General features: G+C 25.8%; 1 long non-coding RNA gene across 1 annotated transcript; it reads right to left on the bottom strand.

Annotated features, from left to right (window-relative positions):
* Positions 1-10,758: 10,758 nt before the first annotated feature.
* LOC145957100 (uncharacterized) lies at positions 10,759-14,918 on the bottom strand. Its single transcript, XR_014433521.1, has 3 exons — positions 13,684-14,918; positions 12,896-12,973; positions 10,759-11,250 (listed from the first exon to the last, which is right to left on the bottom strand). It is a non-coding gene; the product is annotated as an uncharacterized LOC145957100 (long non-coding RNA).
* Positions 14,919-15,422: the final 504 nt, after the last annotated feature.

The raw sequence follows: 15,422 nt of genomic DNA, 5'->3' as shown, positions 1-15,422 counted from the left end.
AAGATATATTAATCTCTTTTGAAGTTTAATAGACAATATTAGTTTGATTTTTTTATATATTTGTAAGAGTTAGAATTTGATCTCTGACTTCTTAATTAATTAAAGAATTAATTTTTTATCACTCGCCTCAATCCAATTTGGTAAAAAATTACTAGTTTAAATGTTTAATAAACAATACTTAAATATAAAGTGTTTCATTATTAGTTTTCCAATTAAATTCAATTTTTATCTGAATAATTAGTAGTAACTTTTAATGTTAAAACTTTCTATGCGAAATGCATGTTATGTTATAATTTAAATTTTAATTAAAAATATATACATCACTAAAATCATTTAAAGTATTATGAATTTGGCTAATTTTTACTTTTGTACCCTATAATATTCAATCTAGAATGATTTTTTTATTTTTAATTTCACAATTTTAGTTCTGAAATTTTATAAAATTCACAATTTTAGTTTCACACCAATAAAAGTCTATTCATTAACTATTAAAATTATAACATTAATCATAACTAATATTAAGTAAATAACATGGTAATAGTATCTAATAATATTTATGCTAAATTAAATTTTTAATCCTCATTTTTATTTCATAAAAGTGTAAAAAATGTGAAATAAGATAAAAATGGATATAAAAGTTCAAATTAATATAAAATATTAGTATTTATTATCTTCTTATATCTACTCAAATATCAAACTATGATCAATGTTACAACTTTAATAATCAACTGATGAAACACTTTGTAGTGGGAAAAAACATTGAGAAATTAAAATTATAAAATTAAAAATTAAGATGACAAAAATTATGGGTAGAATATTTTAGAGAGACCAAAAATATAATTTTACATTGAAATTAATATGTCATCCAATTATAATTGTCATATTATATGTTAATTTTATTGGTTTATATAATAGTTACCTTAAAATCGTACTTAATATAATTTATGATTAATTAATAATATAACTTTTATATTAAAAATACATAAAACTCAAATATTGTACTTAAATTAATTTGTCCAATTAACTTCATATTATTCATTCTTTCATTGAGTTAGCAATAATTATACTATCACAAATAGAATTAGTCTCTAATTAGAGATACATATAGCAGGAGAAAAAACAATATATGACTCGCTTTCTCATTACCATAAATAGTTGATGGGTGACTAGTGAATTTGGAACTCGGTAATTATTTAGAATTTCTAAATAGAGAAAATATAAATATATACATATTTTTTTAATCTTATGTCTGCCGTATTTTCTTAACATCTCATTTTGTGTTAATTTTTATCACATTATGCATTGTATTAAATAATTTTACCTTTGTTTTTTTGTCGCTTCTTATCTTTATTTTTTTTATGAGGATGACAATGAGATAGAGTGGGTGCAAGTTTTTATATTTCCATTCCTGTTTATGATTTTGTACGCTATATTCATTCATGTTTTCATATTCAACGAATATAAAATTTATGTCGTCCTTGTCTCTGTCTTCATCAAGTATCATATATATTTATATTTGTATTATATATACTTGTATTTGTTTCATATATATCTAAAAATTAATTAAAGTAAAATACTTAAAACATATACTATAAAATTCTAACTTAAAATAGTAATTACAAAATTACATTAATTAAATCTCATCAAACATATATTTAAAATATTTAAAAAAAATTATATAAATTTCAATTTAATTATAAAAAAATGAATTAAATTTCTTAAAAATATAAAATAAGGATTACATGATAGATAAGTATATATTAATGTATATCTTGTACCTGATTTAATAATCAAGTAATACTTACATCCATTTTCAATCAAGCCAGAAATTTTCATCAAATTTAAAATAAATTTAAGCATTTTCTACAAGTACAACTTTATTTCCCATTTCCTATTTTTCCACCCTAATCCACATAAAAATGAGGGGTGTATGTTTATCATCATCAATCATCACTCGTAAGTACGTAAATCCTATAACCAATAGGTGGAAAAATAATAAAAATGTATTTATCAAGATGGAAAAATGTGCCGATGAAAGTTATATATAGCTGTTTGTGAAACCTGCTGATGCAGTTGTCCTTTTATAGAATTTTTTTTTTTAATTTTAAAACTAAAACAATTAACCTTTTAATGATTTTTTTTGTTGTACATTCTATACACATGTTTTTTTTATAATTAATTTTATATATAATTTACCAAAAAGAAAAACATCGGCCAAATAAACCATTACTTTTCGGGTCTAACTTTTATTAGTCCAACTTAATCTACGTTTGGCCAAGTTTTTTTCCGACATAAAATTAAGAAGTCTATTCTCATCAGATTAATTTTGACAGATCTAATTAAAACACATCCTATTAAATACGTTTAATTACCTAAAAGTAACTGTTAAATAATTTTTTATTTTGACTTGATAATATATACATATTTTCTCTCTCAATAAATGATATATAAACAGAAAGAGAGTAAAAAAATACAATTATATTAATTTCTATATTTAAGGATATTTAAAATTTGTTTATTATTTTTAAAATATAAAAAAATTAAAATATTTATTATTATTATTATTATTATTATTATTATTTTGTTGACCATATATACGATATGATTTTAAATTTTGGAATCCTCAAACCTTAATTAATTTTTCTAATTTCTAATACTTCTAATAATTCCAAAATAATTATTGTTTAAAGTTTTACAAATGTTTAATTAAGCATGATATGATATGTAGTGCAACTCGAAAAATACTGGGTGAGTAAGTTACCGGTCACCGCATGAACAAACCGTCATGCAAGAAATTATTAAAACTACGCCCTATTATGTGTAGTTAGATAATTTTTTTATTCATATTTAAAAAAAATCATCATATCATCAAGTTTATTAAATATTTAATATAATTATTGTTATGATTAAATAAAAATATTTGATAGTGTGAAATGTTGGACAAAGTGGAACTTATTGAACCAAACTCATTTCGTCCTGTCTCGATTGTTGATGCGGGTTTTAATCTCTCAAGCGGCGGGTAAAACTAGTCAAAATCGAGTCCACATTTTATAATCGGTTAGGATATATTGTCATATAAATTTTTAAGTGTTTGATTATTCTATAGCTTATATTTATGTTGGAATAAGTTTTGAATAAATATTTATAAGAGAAAAAATGTAAAAAAAAATGGAACAATTCTTTTTATAAGTTAAAATTAGTTTATGTTAATTTGTAAAATTTCTTACATTCGGTGGCATCTGCGTATAAGATTTTAGCAAAGTCAAACCATGTTCAAGTAGACATTTTTTATGATACGATATGGGTCAAAGGTATCCCTCCTAAGGTTCAAGTTTTAGTGTGGCAGTTGGAAGCGGACAAGTTACCTACCTGGGATAACCTCCTTTTGAGAGAGGTTAATCTGGAAGGACAAAATGGTTGTGTTTTTTGCAAAGAGGGCTTGGAGTCCAGCAAACATTTGTTCTTCTTGTGTCCAAAGGCTTATGCTGTTTGGGTCATATTATACGCTTGGTGGGGAGTGTCAGGGGTGCTTATCAACGAACTTAGGAGTTTTTGTCATCAATATATGAGATTGGTGAGTGGCAGTAAGGGTATTAAGCGAGTTTGGTCCTTTGTTTGGTTTGCAGGTATATGGCAGTTATGGAAGGCTCGAAATGATAACATTTTCAAAGACAAACTCTTTAAGGTGGAAGAGATCGTGTTCATGGCTCAGTTGAGATCGTGGGAGTGGTGTACGACTGCTAGAATGGTGTCTTCTTCTTTTCCATAATGGTTGATGAACCCCTTATCCTGTGCAAGTGTCCCTTAAATTTGTTTTTTCTTATTTTTGGGTCATCTTGTTTTTAATTATGACTCGCACTTCTTCACTACAAGAAAATTTGCTATTACAGACGGCCAGAATCCGTGGGAAATGCCAAAAATCCGTGGGTAATAGTGCATTTCCGACGGATTACCGACAGACACTAATCCGTCGGTAAATTGCTCGTCTGAAATATTTATCGACGGATTTTTATCCGTGGGTAACTTTCCGACGGATTTTCCCACGGATTTATCCGTGGGAAATTTTCCACGAATTTATCCGTGAGAAATTACCCTGAAGGAATTTTTCGTGAAAATTATATATTTTTTTAATTTTAATAAATTTATTAATGTAACAACCCTCATATTTAGCTTCTCAAGGATTCTATTTCACGATATTTCATTATTTAGCGTGTTTTATCCTTATTTGTGCAATTTCTGGGAAACTTCCCAGAAGGTCACTCATCTCTGTACTACTCCAGGTCAAGCACGCTTAACTGTGAAGTTCTGATGAGTAGGCTACCAAAATGTATATGTATGTTGTCAGTATAACTTGTACAAATTAATTCATTTAAGTTATCCTCAAATATACAATCTCATATTTGTACTGTAATAATAATATATAATAATTTTATATTACAAATAATAATAATTAATAATAATAATAATAATAATATGTTTAATTATTATTTATTTATATGTACTTACTTTTATAATTAACATCTACTTATTTTTATTTAAAATTATAATTTAAATTATTTAATTTTATAATTTATAATGATAATATAATTTATAAAATTATAAATATTTATTTATTACATACTTATAAATTAAATTTTAATATTTTAAATAAATTATTAATTAATTTAATATATTTATTTACCTTAAATCAAACATATAAAATTCAAAAAATGTATTTATCCTTGTTTTTTTTTTCTAATTATCAACTATTAATAAAATACTAACTTAAAATCTTATCTAATTATATATAATATTCTCATATCAAATTTAAAACCAAATATTAGTTATACAAAAATATTAAGATCATATAGTAAATTGTCAATAAGATTTTAGTTAAATAATGTAAAATAATTAATGTTTTAATTATATTGTTAATTAGCAAATAATTTATTCAAAAACTAATTAATTTTTTATATTAATTATTAGTAAAATTCAATAATTTTTAATTTAACAATTAATTGGATCAATAAAATTCAACACACGCCATGAAAAATTATCTTTTTTTTAAATTCAAATTTGTATTAAATAATTATCCTATTTAAAGATATTAAATCAATCATAATTATGTAAATCAAAATAAGTTCATTCATACAAAATAAAATGTCATACATAACAAATAAAGTTTAGGAGTTTAAATTTAAAAATAACATATAGTACGATCAGTAGAACTATAACATAATGTCTAATAATCAGAATATCCATGTTGTTGCTATCTAATAATCAACGATTGAGGGGTTCAATACATTCTTAGAATGTAAACTCATAAAAAATTTTAAAAAATTAATTTAATTATAAAATGAATAATCCAAATTATATTTATAAAATAAAAAGTAAGATAAAATTATAGAGATTAAAATTATAAAATTTTAATAATGTTATAAAACATTAAAAAAGAAAAGAATTAATAAATAATAGAAATAAAAAATTATTAAAATTAAAATATATAAATTCAAAAATTTAAGACAAAAAGACAAAAATATACTTAAAAAATAATTCAAATTAAAATATAGAAATTCAAATATTTTAAGTGAAAAGACAAAAATATACTTAAAAAATTATTAAAATTAAACTATTTAAATATATAATCATATTATTACAAATAAAATTAGAATATATAAAATAAAAATCAGTTAAGGGTATGATTATCTATTATTTTTTAGACAAAATCAGTTACAAGATGACATATATTTTCCTTTATCTATTATTATAGATAATCAAATAACTATATATTTAACTATTTTCTTCCATTCATTTTCTCTGTCTTTATCTCTACTTTATATATATATATATAGATTCATTGAAGTTTTAAATACTCATATTTATTAGGAAAAAAAATAATTATTTAGTGTAATTATTTTAACTTTAATGTTTTAAGTTTTAAATAAAGAAGATTTAATCTAGAAAAAATTCCATTAACCCCTAGTTGAAGTTTTTCTCAATAACGTCATACGTATATCTCTTCTCAATTTTTTAAGTGAGTATTAATTTTCTTATTTATTTATTTAAGTGACACATACAACTACTTATATAAGATAATACTATTTATATACTATTAAGAGAAAATAATTTATTAATACAAATATCAATAATTAAATGAGATTTGATCTCTTATTTCATTATTTCAACTTTTTTGAAATTTATTTTAAATATCATGCACACTGTGATTTAAAAAATATATTAAATTTAAGTAATAATTTTAAAAATAAATTGAAAAAAATCTTATTTTCAAAATTGAAGATCAATGAAAGTTTTCATGAAAATAACATAGTATTGGATATAATTTAGAAATAAATGATAGATACATATATATGATTTGCAGAACATAATTTAACTTTTTTCCCCCTTATTTAATTAATAACGTTATTTTCAAAGAGATGGGTGATTTTTAAAAATTAAAGAAAAGATATGTTATTCTTAAATTTGGACGTCATGTGTTGGTATTTTTCAAGATAAGTAAAAAAAAACACATTTACGCTAATTAATTTATAATTTATAATAACCTAATTAAACATATAATTATATATAAGTAAGTCATACCTCACTCACTCAGATTTATATTTATCTTATTCATTACAATATATTTATATTTTGAAAACACCCATATAATAATGAAAATATTTTATAGTGCATTGTTGTGTGTATCGATGAGATCAGGATTGCTTGCATTTGAAAAATAATTGGCTTATATTTTATTTAATAATTTCATACGGATTTAAAATTTCGTGGGAAATTATCCATCGGAAATTTAACTTTTTCTTGTAGTGCTTGTACACAATTTTCTTGAGATTAATAAATTCTTGGCTTATCAAAAAAAAAAATTTGTAAAATTTTTTTCATACTTGTTTCTCAAAAAATAATAATAATAAGCTTATGTATCGACTAGTTTTAACTTATAAGAAAATTAATTTCATTTGTTTCTTCTGATTTTCATCTCCTATAAATGTTTTTGAAGAATTGTTTTTCGAATAATCTTAAACAAGCTTTTATATAACGTTCAACTAACATCAAATCATTATAATTTAATTAATCTTAAATTTGAGTCATGAAAGATTTTTTTTCTTTCTATAATCATCACATTATTAGTATATCGTTAATGATCTGTTAAAAAATTTGGATGACTACCTTAAAATAAAATTACTTCTTTCAATGACAATTTTTATTTATCTAAAGACTCAAACTTGTCGCAATATCATTTAAAAGGATCGAGTTTAGTATCATTAAGATCAATGTCTTATTAATTGAGTCCTAAATATAAAGTTGTGTTGAATAAATGTCTATATATATATACATGTAACCAACAAATGCTCATTCCAGACTCCTACACTATATATATATATATATATATATATATATATATATATATATATATATATATATATATATATATATAGGTTTTACTTCAATTCTCACCAATGGCACGTACGTAGTTGTTACTTATAAAGAGACCTTCTTTCTCACGTAAGCATCCACCAGGATTAGAGATCCCAAATTCTTCTAAACACTTAGTAATCATACTCAATTCAAATAAGTCTTTTATAAAATATTAAATATAGATGTTGTAGTTTTTCTTTTATATATACATATAATAACGATAAAGATAATGCACCAATTATTGATTCATTGACTAAACACTGTTTGAAGACAGTGAGTGAACGTAATTTGTGGTGCCTTAGAAAATGATTATTAGTTTATCTGTGAATGAGTAAAAAATCGTCAACTATAGAACAATCCAAAGTGATAAAAACTAGAGTTGTACGTGACAGATAACAACGTTCAAAAAGACAATTAAAAGTACACATAGATGCATGTTTGTTAGAATTGTATAGTAAGGCGAGTCAATGATCAAGCCAACATTTTCTCTGGCCTTTTTGCGTTAATCAAATGTGTTACCTACTTACCTGTCTTTCTTGACGAATAACGCGTTGATGCTGGGAATATTAATAAAATCACCCACTAGCTATGACCATGCATATAATGCTTTCCATGCATAAAAAAAATGAGAAATCATGTAAAGAAAATCAAATTATATAAACTATATCTTTACTTTTTATATATATATATGAACGCGTCTTTTTTCCTTTAGAATTATGACATATGTAATCCATTACTTTGGAAGCTAAGTCAACAAAGTAATGTATATATATATATGCATGCTAGTGCTTGCAGCCAGCTTTTTCCCACAATATTGCACATATTCTTTATATATATATATATATATATATATATATAGAGAGATTCACTTAAATAAGACTTAATTCATTAATTAACTTATTTTATACATCAAATTTTAATGTCCAATCGTTAAATTAAAAAAAATTTAATAAAAAAATCAAGTCTACAAATTTTTAAAAATTTAAAAATATTTGATACTTCATTTCATTAGTTCAAATGATGGATAATTATAAAAATATTTTAAAGGTTTGCAAACTTAATTTATACATTAAAAACGTTTAATCCAATATATATATATATATATATATATATATATATATATTTAAATGGAACTAAATTAAGAAAATGATAAGAATTTTTTAAAATTTATTTATATTGTATTTGAATGAAGAGGAAAGAAAAAAAAATAGATGTGAACAAAAGAAAACTCAAATATAGCTGCAAAATTCTCTTCTATTTTTTCAATTCAAACTTCGTTTCTATTTTAATTTTTTCCCTCTCAATAAGCTTTTATTTTAATTTCATGACAGACATATTTTCATATGAATTTAATTGAAATGTATAGACAACAAATATCTGTTATTTTACATAATTTATCATCTAATTACAAATTTTCGTATACTAATTAATTAAATTTTTTAACTTTTAAAATAATTATTTTAAAATTCATTTAAGGAATAACTTTTGATTGATTGATAGTATAAATATTTTTTTTACAAATAGATCATGAAAATTAACTATTTTAATCAATTTTTTAAAATTAGACCAATCATTAAATTAATTTAAAAATTAGTTCAAGATTCAATGATTTAACTATGATTGAATATGATCAAAACGGTATTAATAACATAATAATAATAATAATAATAATAATAATAATAATAATAATAAATAATATAAATTAATATTAAATTTAATATTATAATTTTATAATCTTAAAAATTAAATTAAAGCATTATTTATATATTTTTTAACATTTAAGTATAGATCTCTAAACCTACCAAATTCATAATGATTGATTCTCTGTCTAAGAAAGTCCCACAAGCCATCCACCAACATGGCCTCATAACACTTCAACCCGTTTTCAGTTAACCTTGTCATGTTTCCATGAAATTGTGATCATGATAATCCAATCATCGATAAATATACAAGGGTACGTAAATTAGATTTTAAAAAGATTAACATATAACAAGTATATATGAAATACAAAAATACTAACAACAATAACATGTGAACCACTCAACATGCACCTCATATAGTTCACATCATACAACTATCAACATGGCATCAACTAATTTGAAAAACAACAATTCAAGCAATCAAACTTACACCACAATCATGACATACAACCATATAGGCACCAATGCATATGAACAACATCAATCACAACATATCATATGCACAAATCTCAATTAATGTGTCATTACACATTCATCTATGAAGATCTCCTACAACACTTAAGCAATCTAAATGACTTGATTCTATCGAATCAATTCAATCATTTTCACACCTTACGCACTTGCTATAAATTGATAGCTAAATTGATCAATAATCCACATCATCTGATTTCTTGGATGTCGCCACTTAGACTATGAAAGTCTAATACTACCATCAGGTATAACATAGCTTAGGTGTGGGCCTACCTTTATATTGACATGCATTAACAAAGTCATTTGTGGGATTAACATGTTAACTATCCTCACGATACCATGTACCTCTCTGGTAATCAGTTACGGGTGGCAGTCTTCAACTTTATATACCTTACTCTAATATTGATTAAAGACCTAGAGAAGACTCAATAATCCATTCTAAGAGTTATCACTTACTCAATGAAGATTTTCAACAATTGGTCTCCTAGAACGCCACACCAATGACACACAATGGAATATTCACCTTTCAAGAAATTCTCTCCTTTAGACCTAAATCAATAAACATGCTTCAATGTTTATAGCATTCTCAACATTAACACCTCAGTAGATCAACACGTTATGCCTAAGTGTCTCAAGCACTCTCAGCATTCACCTTAATAACATTCAGTCGCTATTTCATTCAGCGACCGAAATAGCGACCACCAAAATCGGTCGCTATTTAGGTAAATTCAGTCGCTATTTCATTCAGCGACCGAAATAGCGACCGAAAAAATCCGTCGCTAAAACCCTGGTCGCTATTTCAAATAGCGACCGAAATTTTTTCCGTCGCAATTTAGCGACCGAAAAATCAGTCGCTAGCCAATAAAAATCCGTCGCTAAAATTTTGGTCTCCTAACTTCTGGAGACCAATTTTGCGACCGAATATTTTGGTAGCAATTTCCGTCGCTAATTTTTGTATTTATTTAATAAAAACATTTTATAAATCAGTCGCTAAATCGGTCGCTAAAAAACTTAAATAGCTACGGATAAAATCGGTCGCTATTTCGGTCGCTAAAGCTAAAAAGCTAAAATAAGTACGGATAAAATCGGTCGCTATTTCGGTCGCTAAAAATTTGAAATAGCTACCAATTATTTTGATCACTATTTCGGTCGCTAATAACTTGAATTAGCTACAGATAATTTTGGTCGCTATTTCGGTCGCCAAAATATACCAGTATTTTTAAATTCTTTTTTAATTATAAATTTATACCTGTTAACGAATATGAAATTAACAATATATTTATTACACAATTTATAATAATAAACTAGAACATACTAAAAGACAAAATCTTATCGAAAAAAATTTATATTATAGTGAAAACTTAATAAAATATAAGTATGTCAATATAGTATGCTAAAAACACAATAATAACATAAAACATTTAAACTTGAACAAAGTAATAGTCAAATACAATAAAATATCCTGAAACAAGTAAAATAAAGAAGCTTAATTAAGGGTCTTCTGCTATGTCATCAAGAGCATCATCAACAGCATGGTCAGGATCATCTAGGGTAGTACTCGATGCAGGAGGGGTTGGCCTTAAAGGGTCAATGTTGAGATGGCGTAGTAGCATCCAATCTATTATACATCCACCTTCGATTCTCGGGAATTTCCATTGATGCAAACTACCTACAACTTATCATAAGTTGAAACTTAATAGTAGAGTCAAAATAATGAGTTTAGACCCTATGTACTTGAAATTCAAGTATGAAAAGTGAATACAATCTCCACTGACTACTAAAATTGGCTAAACTAATATATAATTATTTATAAAAGCTATTGTATAATTAAGATACAAAAATGCACAATCATCACCAATGTAGGTAGTTAGTTCTTTAAAAATAATATGCAAAAGAATTAGATTAACTGAACATTATTTTTAGTTAAAATATGTAAAATGTTATTCATTTTAGTTCTTAATATCATTATAAAAATATACAAAAAAAAAAAAAACTATACACACGAGCACGGTTGTACGAGCCAAAACGACAATATAGCCCCCAAAAAGTTAATAAGGCATTTCAATAACGATAAAATTTAGGTGAAATTACTTTTCATTAGAGCTTCGTCTTAATACCTTTAAATTGGTGTTGTCGTTTTATATCAACCTTCGTTCGATGAGTGATTATTTTGATTAAAAAATATAACAAAAAAAAACTCAATTACTACACTTAATCTTTGTCTTTTCACTAACTATACAATTAAGTAGTAATTAAAAGTCACTATAAAGGAATCTTCTATTTTCACACTATTTAAGGGGTGCCTATATATATTTAAGGGGTGCCTATATATATAAAAACAGGAGGTGGTCAAACTATTTAAAACGAGTAAAATTAAAGTAATCAATTTTGGATATTGATTATAAAGAATTCTAGTGATTCTGTTAACATATAATTAGGCATGATTGTAGGATATGGCTTATAGCTTGCACATGTATATATGTTGACATAAGGCAATAACAAACATGGCACAAGATACCATTTTATATGGTATCACAGTCTAATTCTTTCGACTAATACCATTGTGCACGCCAAGCAACTGCCATGACAATAAACACATGCAATAAAATAAAATAAAAAGTCTTATCGTGGATTTAAATTTAAACACTCATGACTCAACCAATAACATATAGATTATATAGAGCATATACTTAATGAATAAAGAAACACACATAAAATAAAAAATAAAATAAAAAAGGTAGAAGCGGCTAATATGTTTAATTCAATATAGAATTGTTTGTACAGTGTTCAAATTCGAATCTTAACAACAACAAAAAATCTTTAATCAAATTTTACTTACCATTCGGTTAAACTTTAGTTTATTCTGAGGGGAAATCTTAGAATTGTGATAAAAAGAAATTAAAAAAAAACATCAATCCTATGTTAGAATAAACGATTTTTCACTTAGAAATCAGCAATTGATCAAGCATCCTGTGTCATCAAGTAATACATTGAAAATATAGTTTCAACTAAAAGCTAAGCTAAGGGCAACATCTGGTTATGCAAGAAGAAAAAGTAGAAAAGTGAATAGAAAGAAGCAGAGGAATTGCAAATTATTTCATCGAAGAGACGGGTTATGAGCATCCACCATTTTTTACTGTTAAGTAACGATGTACATGAATGAAAAAATATAAAATAAAACACAATCTTGTTACAATCAACATTTAAATGAAGTTGCAAGATCAGAACAAAGGACCTAGAAAAAATCAAATGAAACAAGAGGTGGACATTGGACAACAATTGAACCAGAGAATATAAAATATTATTCTACGAACCTTAATTGCAAAGCTTTATCTGCCTTATCCTTGAGAGCCATAGGAATTGGACCAGAAAGCTTGTTCCCTGTCAGATTACTGCAAAGACAATAAATCATAAATTATATGTTATCCAAGTGTCTGGCGAAATTTGGATTAGAACAGCCACATAAAGTCACTTAGTGTGTGTGTGGATTGCAATTTGAAAGCCTCTGAATGGAAGTCTGGGAATTCCAAAGCAGTAAACGGAGAAAGAACTACCTTGTGTCATTGAAGCTAATGTATGTTACATTCTATATAAGTTTTTTCCAAACACACCTTTAGTGGTTAGTAAAAGCTAATGGAAGGAAGGTACTATAAATGGTTCATTTTTTTGCCAAAGAGTAGACATTCCTTGTTGGGTGTGTACCCAAAATTCAAAAAGAATAATTTGTTGTCCTTCAAACAACACCAGACATTGAGGCTTAGACACCGCTCATTTGATCATGTAAGTTTAAAGTGTACTAAGCCGGCAAATGTCCAGATGGTATCAAATCTTTGGTAAGGAATTGATTGAAATATAATAATTAAGGAATTATTCAAATACAATTTACTAACTATTGTCCTAAGAGAAATGGTTAAAGAACCAATAAAGACAATGAATAGCAAAACCCATTCACATACTATAATATATCACAGTTCTTGGAAGGTGGGCACCAATTAAATAAAACTACACATTAACATGTTGAAGATATTTATATGATTAAACTAAGCGTATCCATCTACTAATAAGAACATCAAGGTGGAGGAGTAATTATCACAGGATTCACCTGTTTCCTTTTGTGATTGAAGAAGGGGGAAAAGCCCAGGAAATGGAAAGCCAGACTCGCCGGGGACAGGAACCTTTTCGAGGCCCAAGTTGATGATTGCCTTGGTTCCTTCAGCCAAGGTCCTGCAACCTTCAAGCCTCTTGAGAGCAACGTTGATGTAAAAGGTCAAGTATATGAGAAGCTTATCCGCGGGACTCTCACAGTAACATCATATCTGAAACAGTAACAGCATATTCCACATTCAGAAAATGCAAAAACCACAACACCCATATTCAGAAAACGCAAACCGCAAAAACCACAACACCACAAAAAGCAATAGAAACCTTGATCTGAAACAGGAGCAGGTCCCTTAATGTGGCTCTTCAGAGGAAGAAGAGGGCACCCACAAGCTCTGACAAGAACAAGTTACCAAACCCTAAACAAAAGAAAGGGACATACCTGAAGCATGGTAAGTTGCTTCAATCTGAAGCGTCTGCACCTTCCTCTCAAACTCACTTGTGTAAGGATTCTTACTAATAGGCAATCTATATTTCGGTCGCTAATTTTGGTCGCTATTTTGTATTTTTCTTGTAGTGATTCATCTATATTCATTATCCCAAGTCAATATTGATCTAACAATATTCATAAATTTATAGCATACCAATACATCTCAACAATTTTAACATACAACCATCTATATCTATATCTATATTTATATATATATATATATATATATATATATATATATATCTCAAATTAATATACATAGACTTACATCACCAATCAATCATAAAAGCAACATATTCAAATAAGGTATTCTGTGTAACGCCTAATCGTATTAATATTAATCTCAGTAATATTTTATATATAATATTTGTAGCTAGAAAACACATGTATAATAATATTATACATTATACCATACCATAAATATTTTCCACTACGCGCATAGTTGCTTTCCTTACATATATATATAGTACAAATTATTACATGCCTATCTACATATCATAGTTTTTCTTTTTCTACTTCTATAATAATTACATGGGTGGTTGGAACAAATTTACGATAGGGTTCACATGATTTGCTGGGGGTAAGTAAAAAGTAACAACGATGGGTCCATCTATCACCGTAGGAATTTCTTGATAGGGAGAAAAAGTGAACGAAGACACAACTACTCCATTGAAAGTTACTGAGTTGGCTAGAGCATCAACACTCCATGTTGTGCCAGAGAAGACTGTAGAAATTACTGAAGGAAAAGGAGCGGGAATCGCTGGAACATCCATCTATATTTATTTAATGATTTTTATGATTTTATTACACAAGAAACATAAGGAGTGAGAACGATTTTCAAATAAATATTTATAATCACATAACATGTGTAGCAATAATTAATAAAAAAAATATGTATATATATATATATATATTAATAATGATTAACATTAAAATTTTAATTAAACTTGTAGTGACTAGTCAGGATAAATGAACATTATCATATCAACCAATAAAAGGATATTTCACCTTAATCAACAATATGATATTTCACCTTCATTTCTTACTCATTTAAATCCCCAAGGTCAAACCTCCATATACAAATAATTCAAATTTTATCTTCTATGGTCATAGAACAATATTTATCTTTAAAACGAATCAAAGACAATTTAACAATATTATATTATAATCAATCATAAAAATAATCACGCTAAATAAATTTGAGAGTTTATCATTATTTAAGCTTTAATCAAATAATATATACGTATATAAAA

Source organism: Cajanus cajan, chromosome 4 (genome assembly GCF_000230855.2).
Source record: "Cajanus cajan strain Asha chromosome 4, NIPB_CcT2T_4, whole genome shotgun sequence".
NCBI classification, from domain to species: Eukaryota; Viridiplantae; Streptophyta; class Magnoliopsida; order Fabales; family Fabaceae; genus Cajanus; species Cajanus cajan.
The sequence above is the reverse complement of the archived record's forward strand: the minus strand, read 5'-3'. Positions and strand labels throughout refer to the sequence as shown.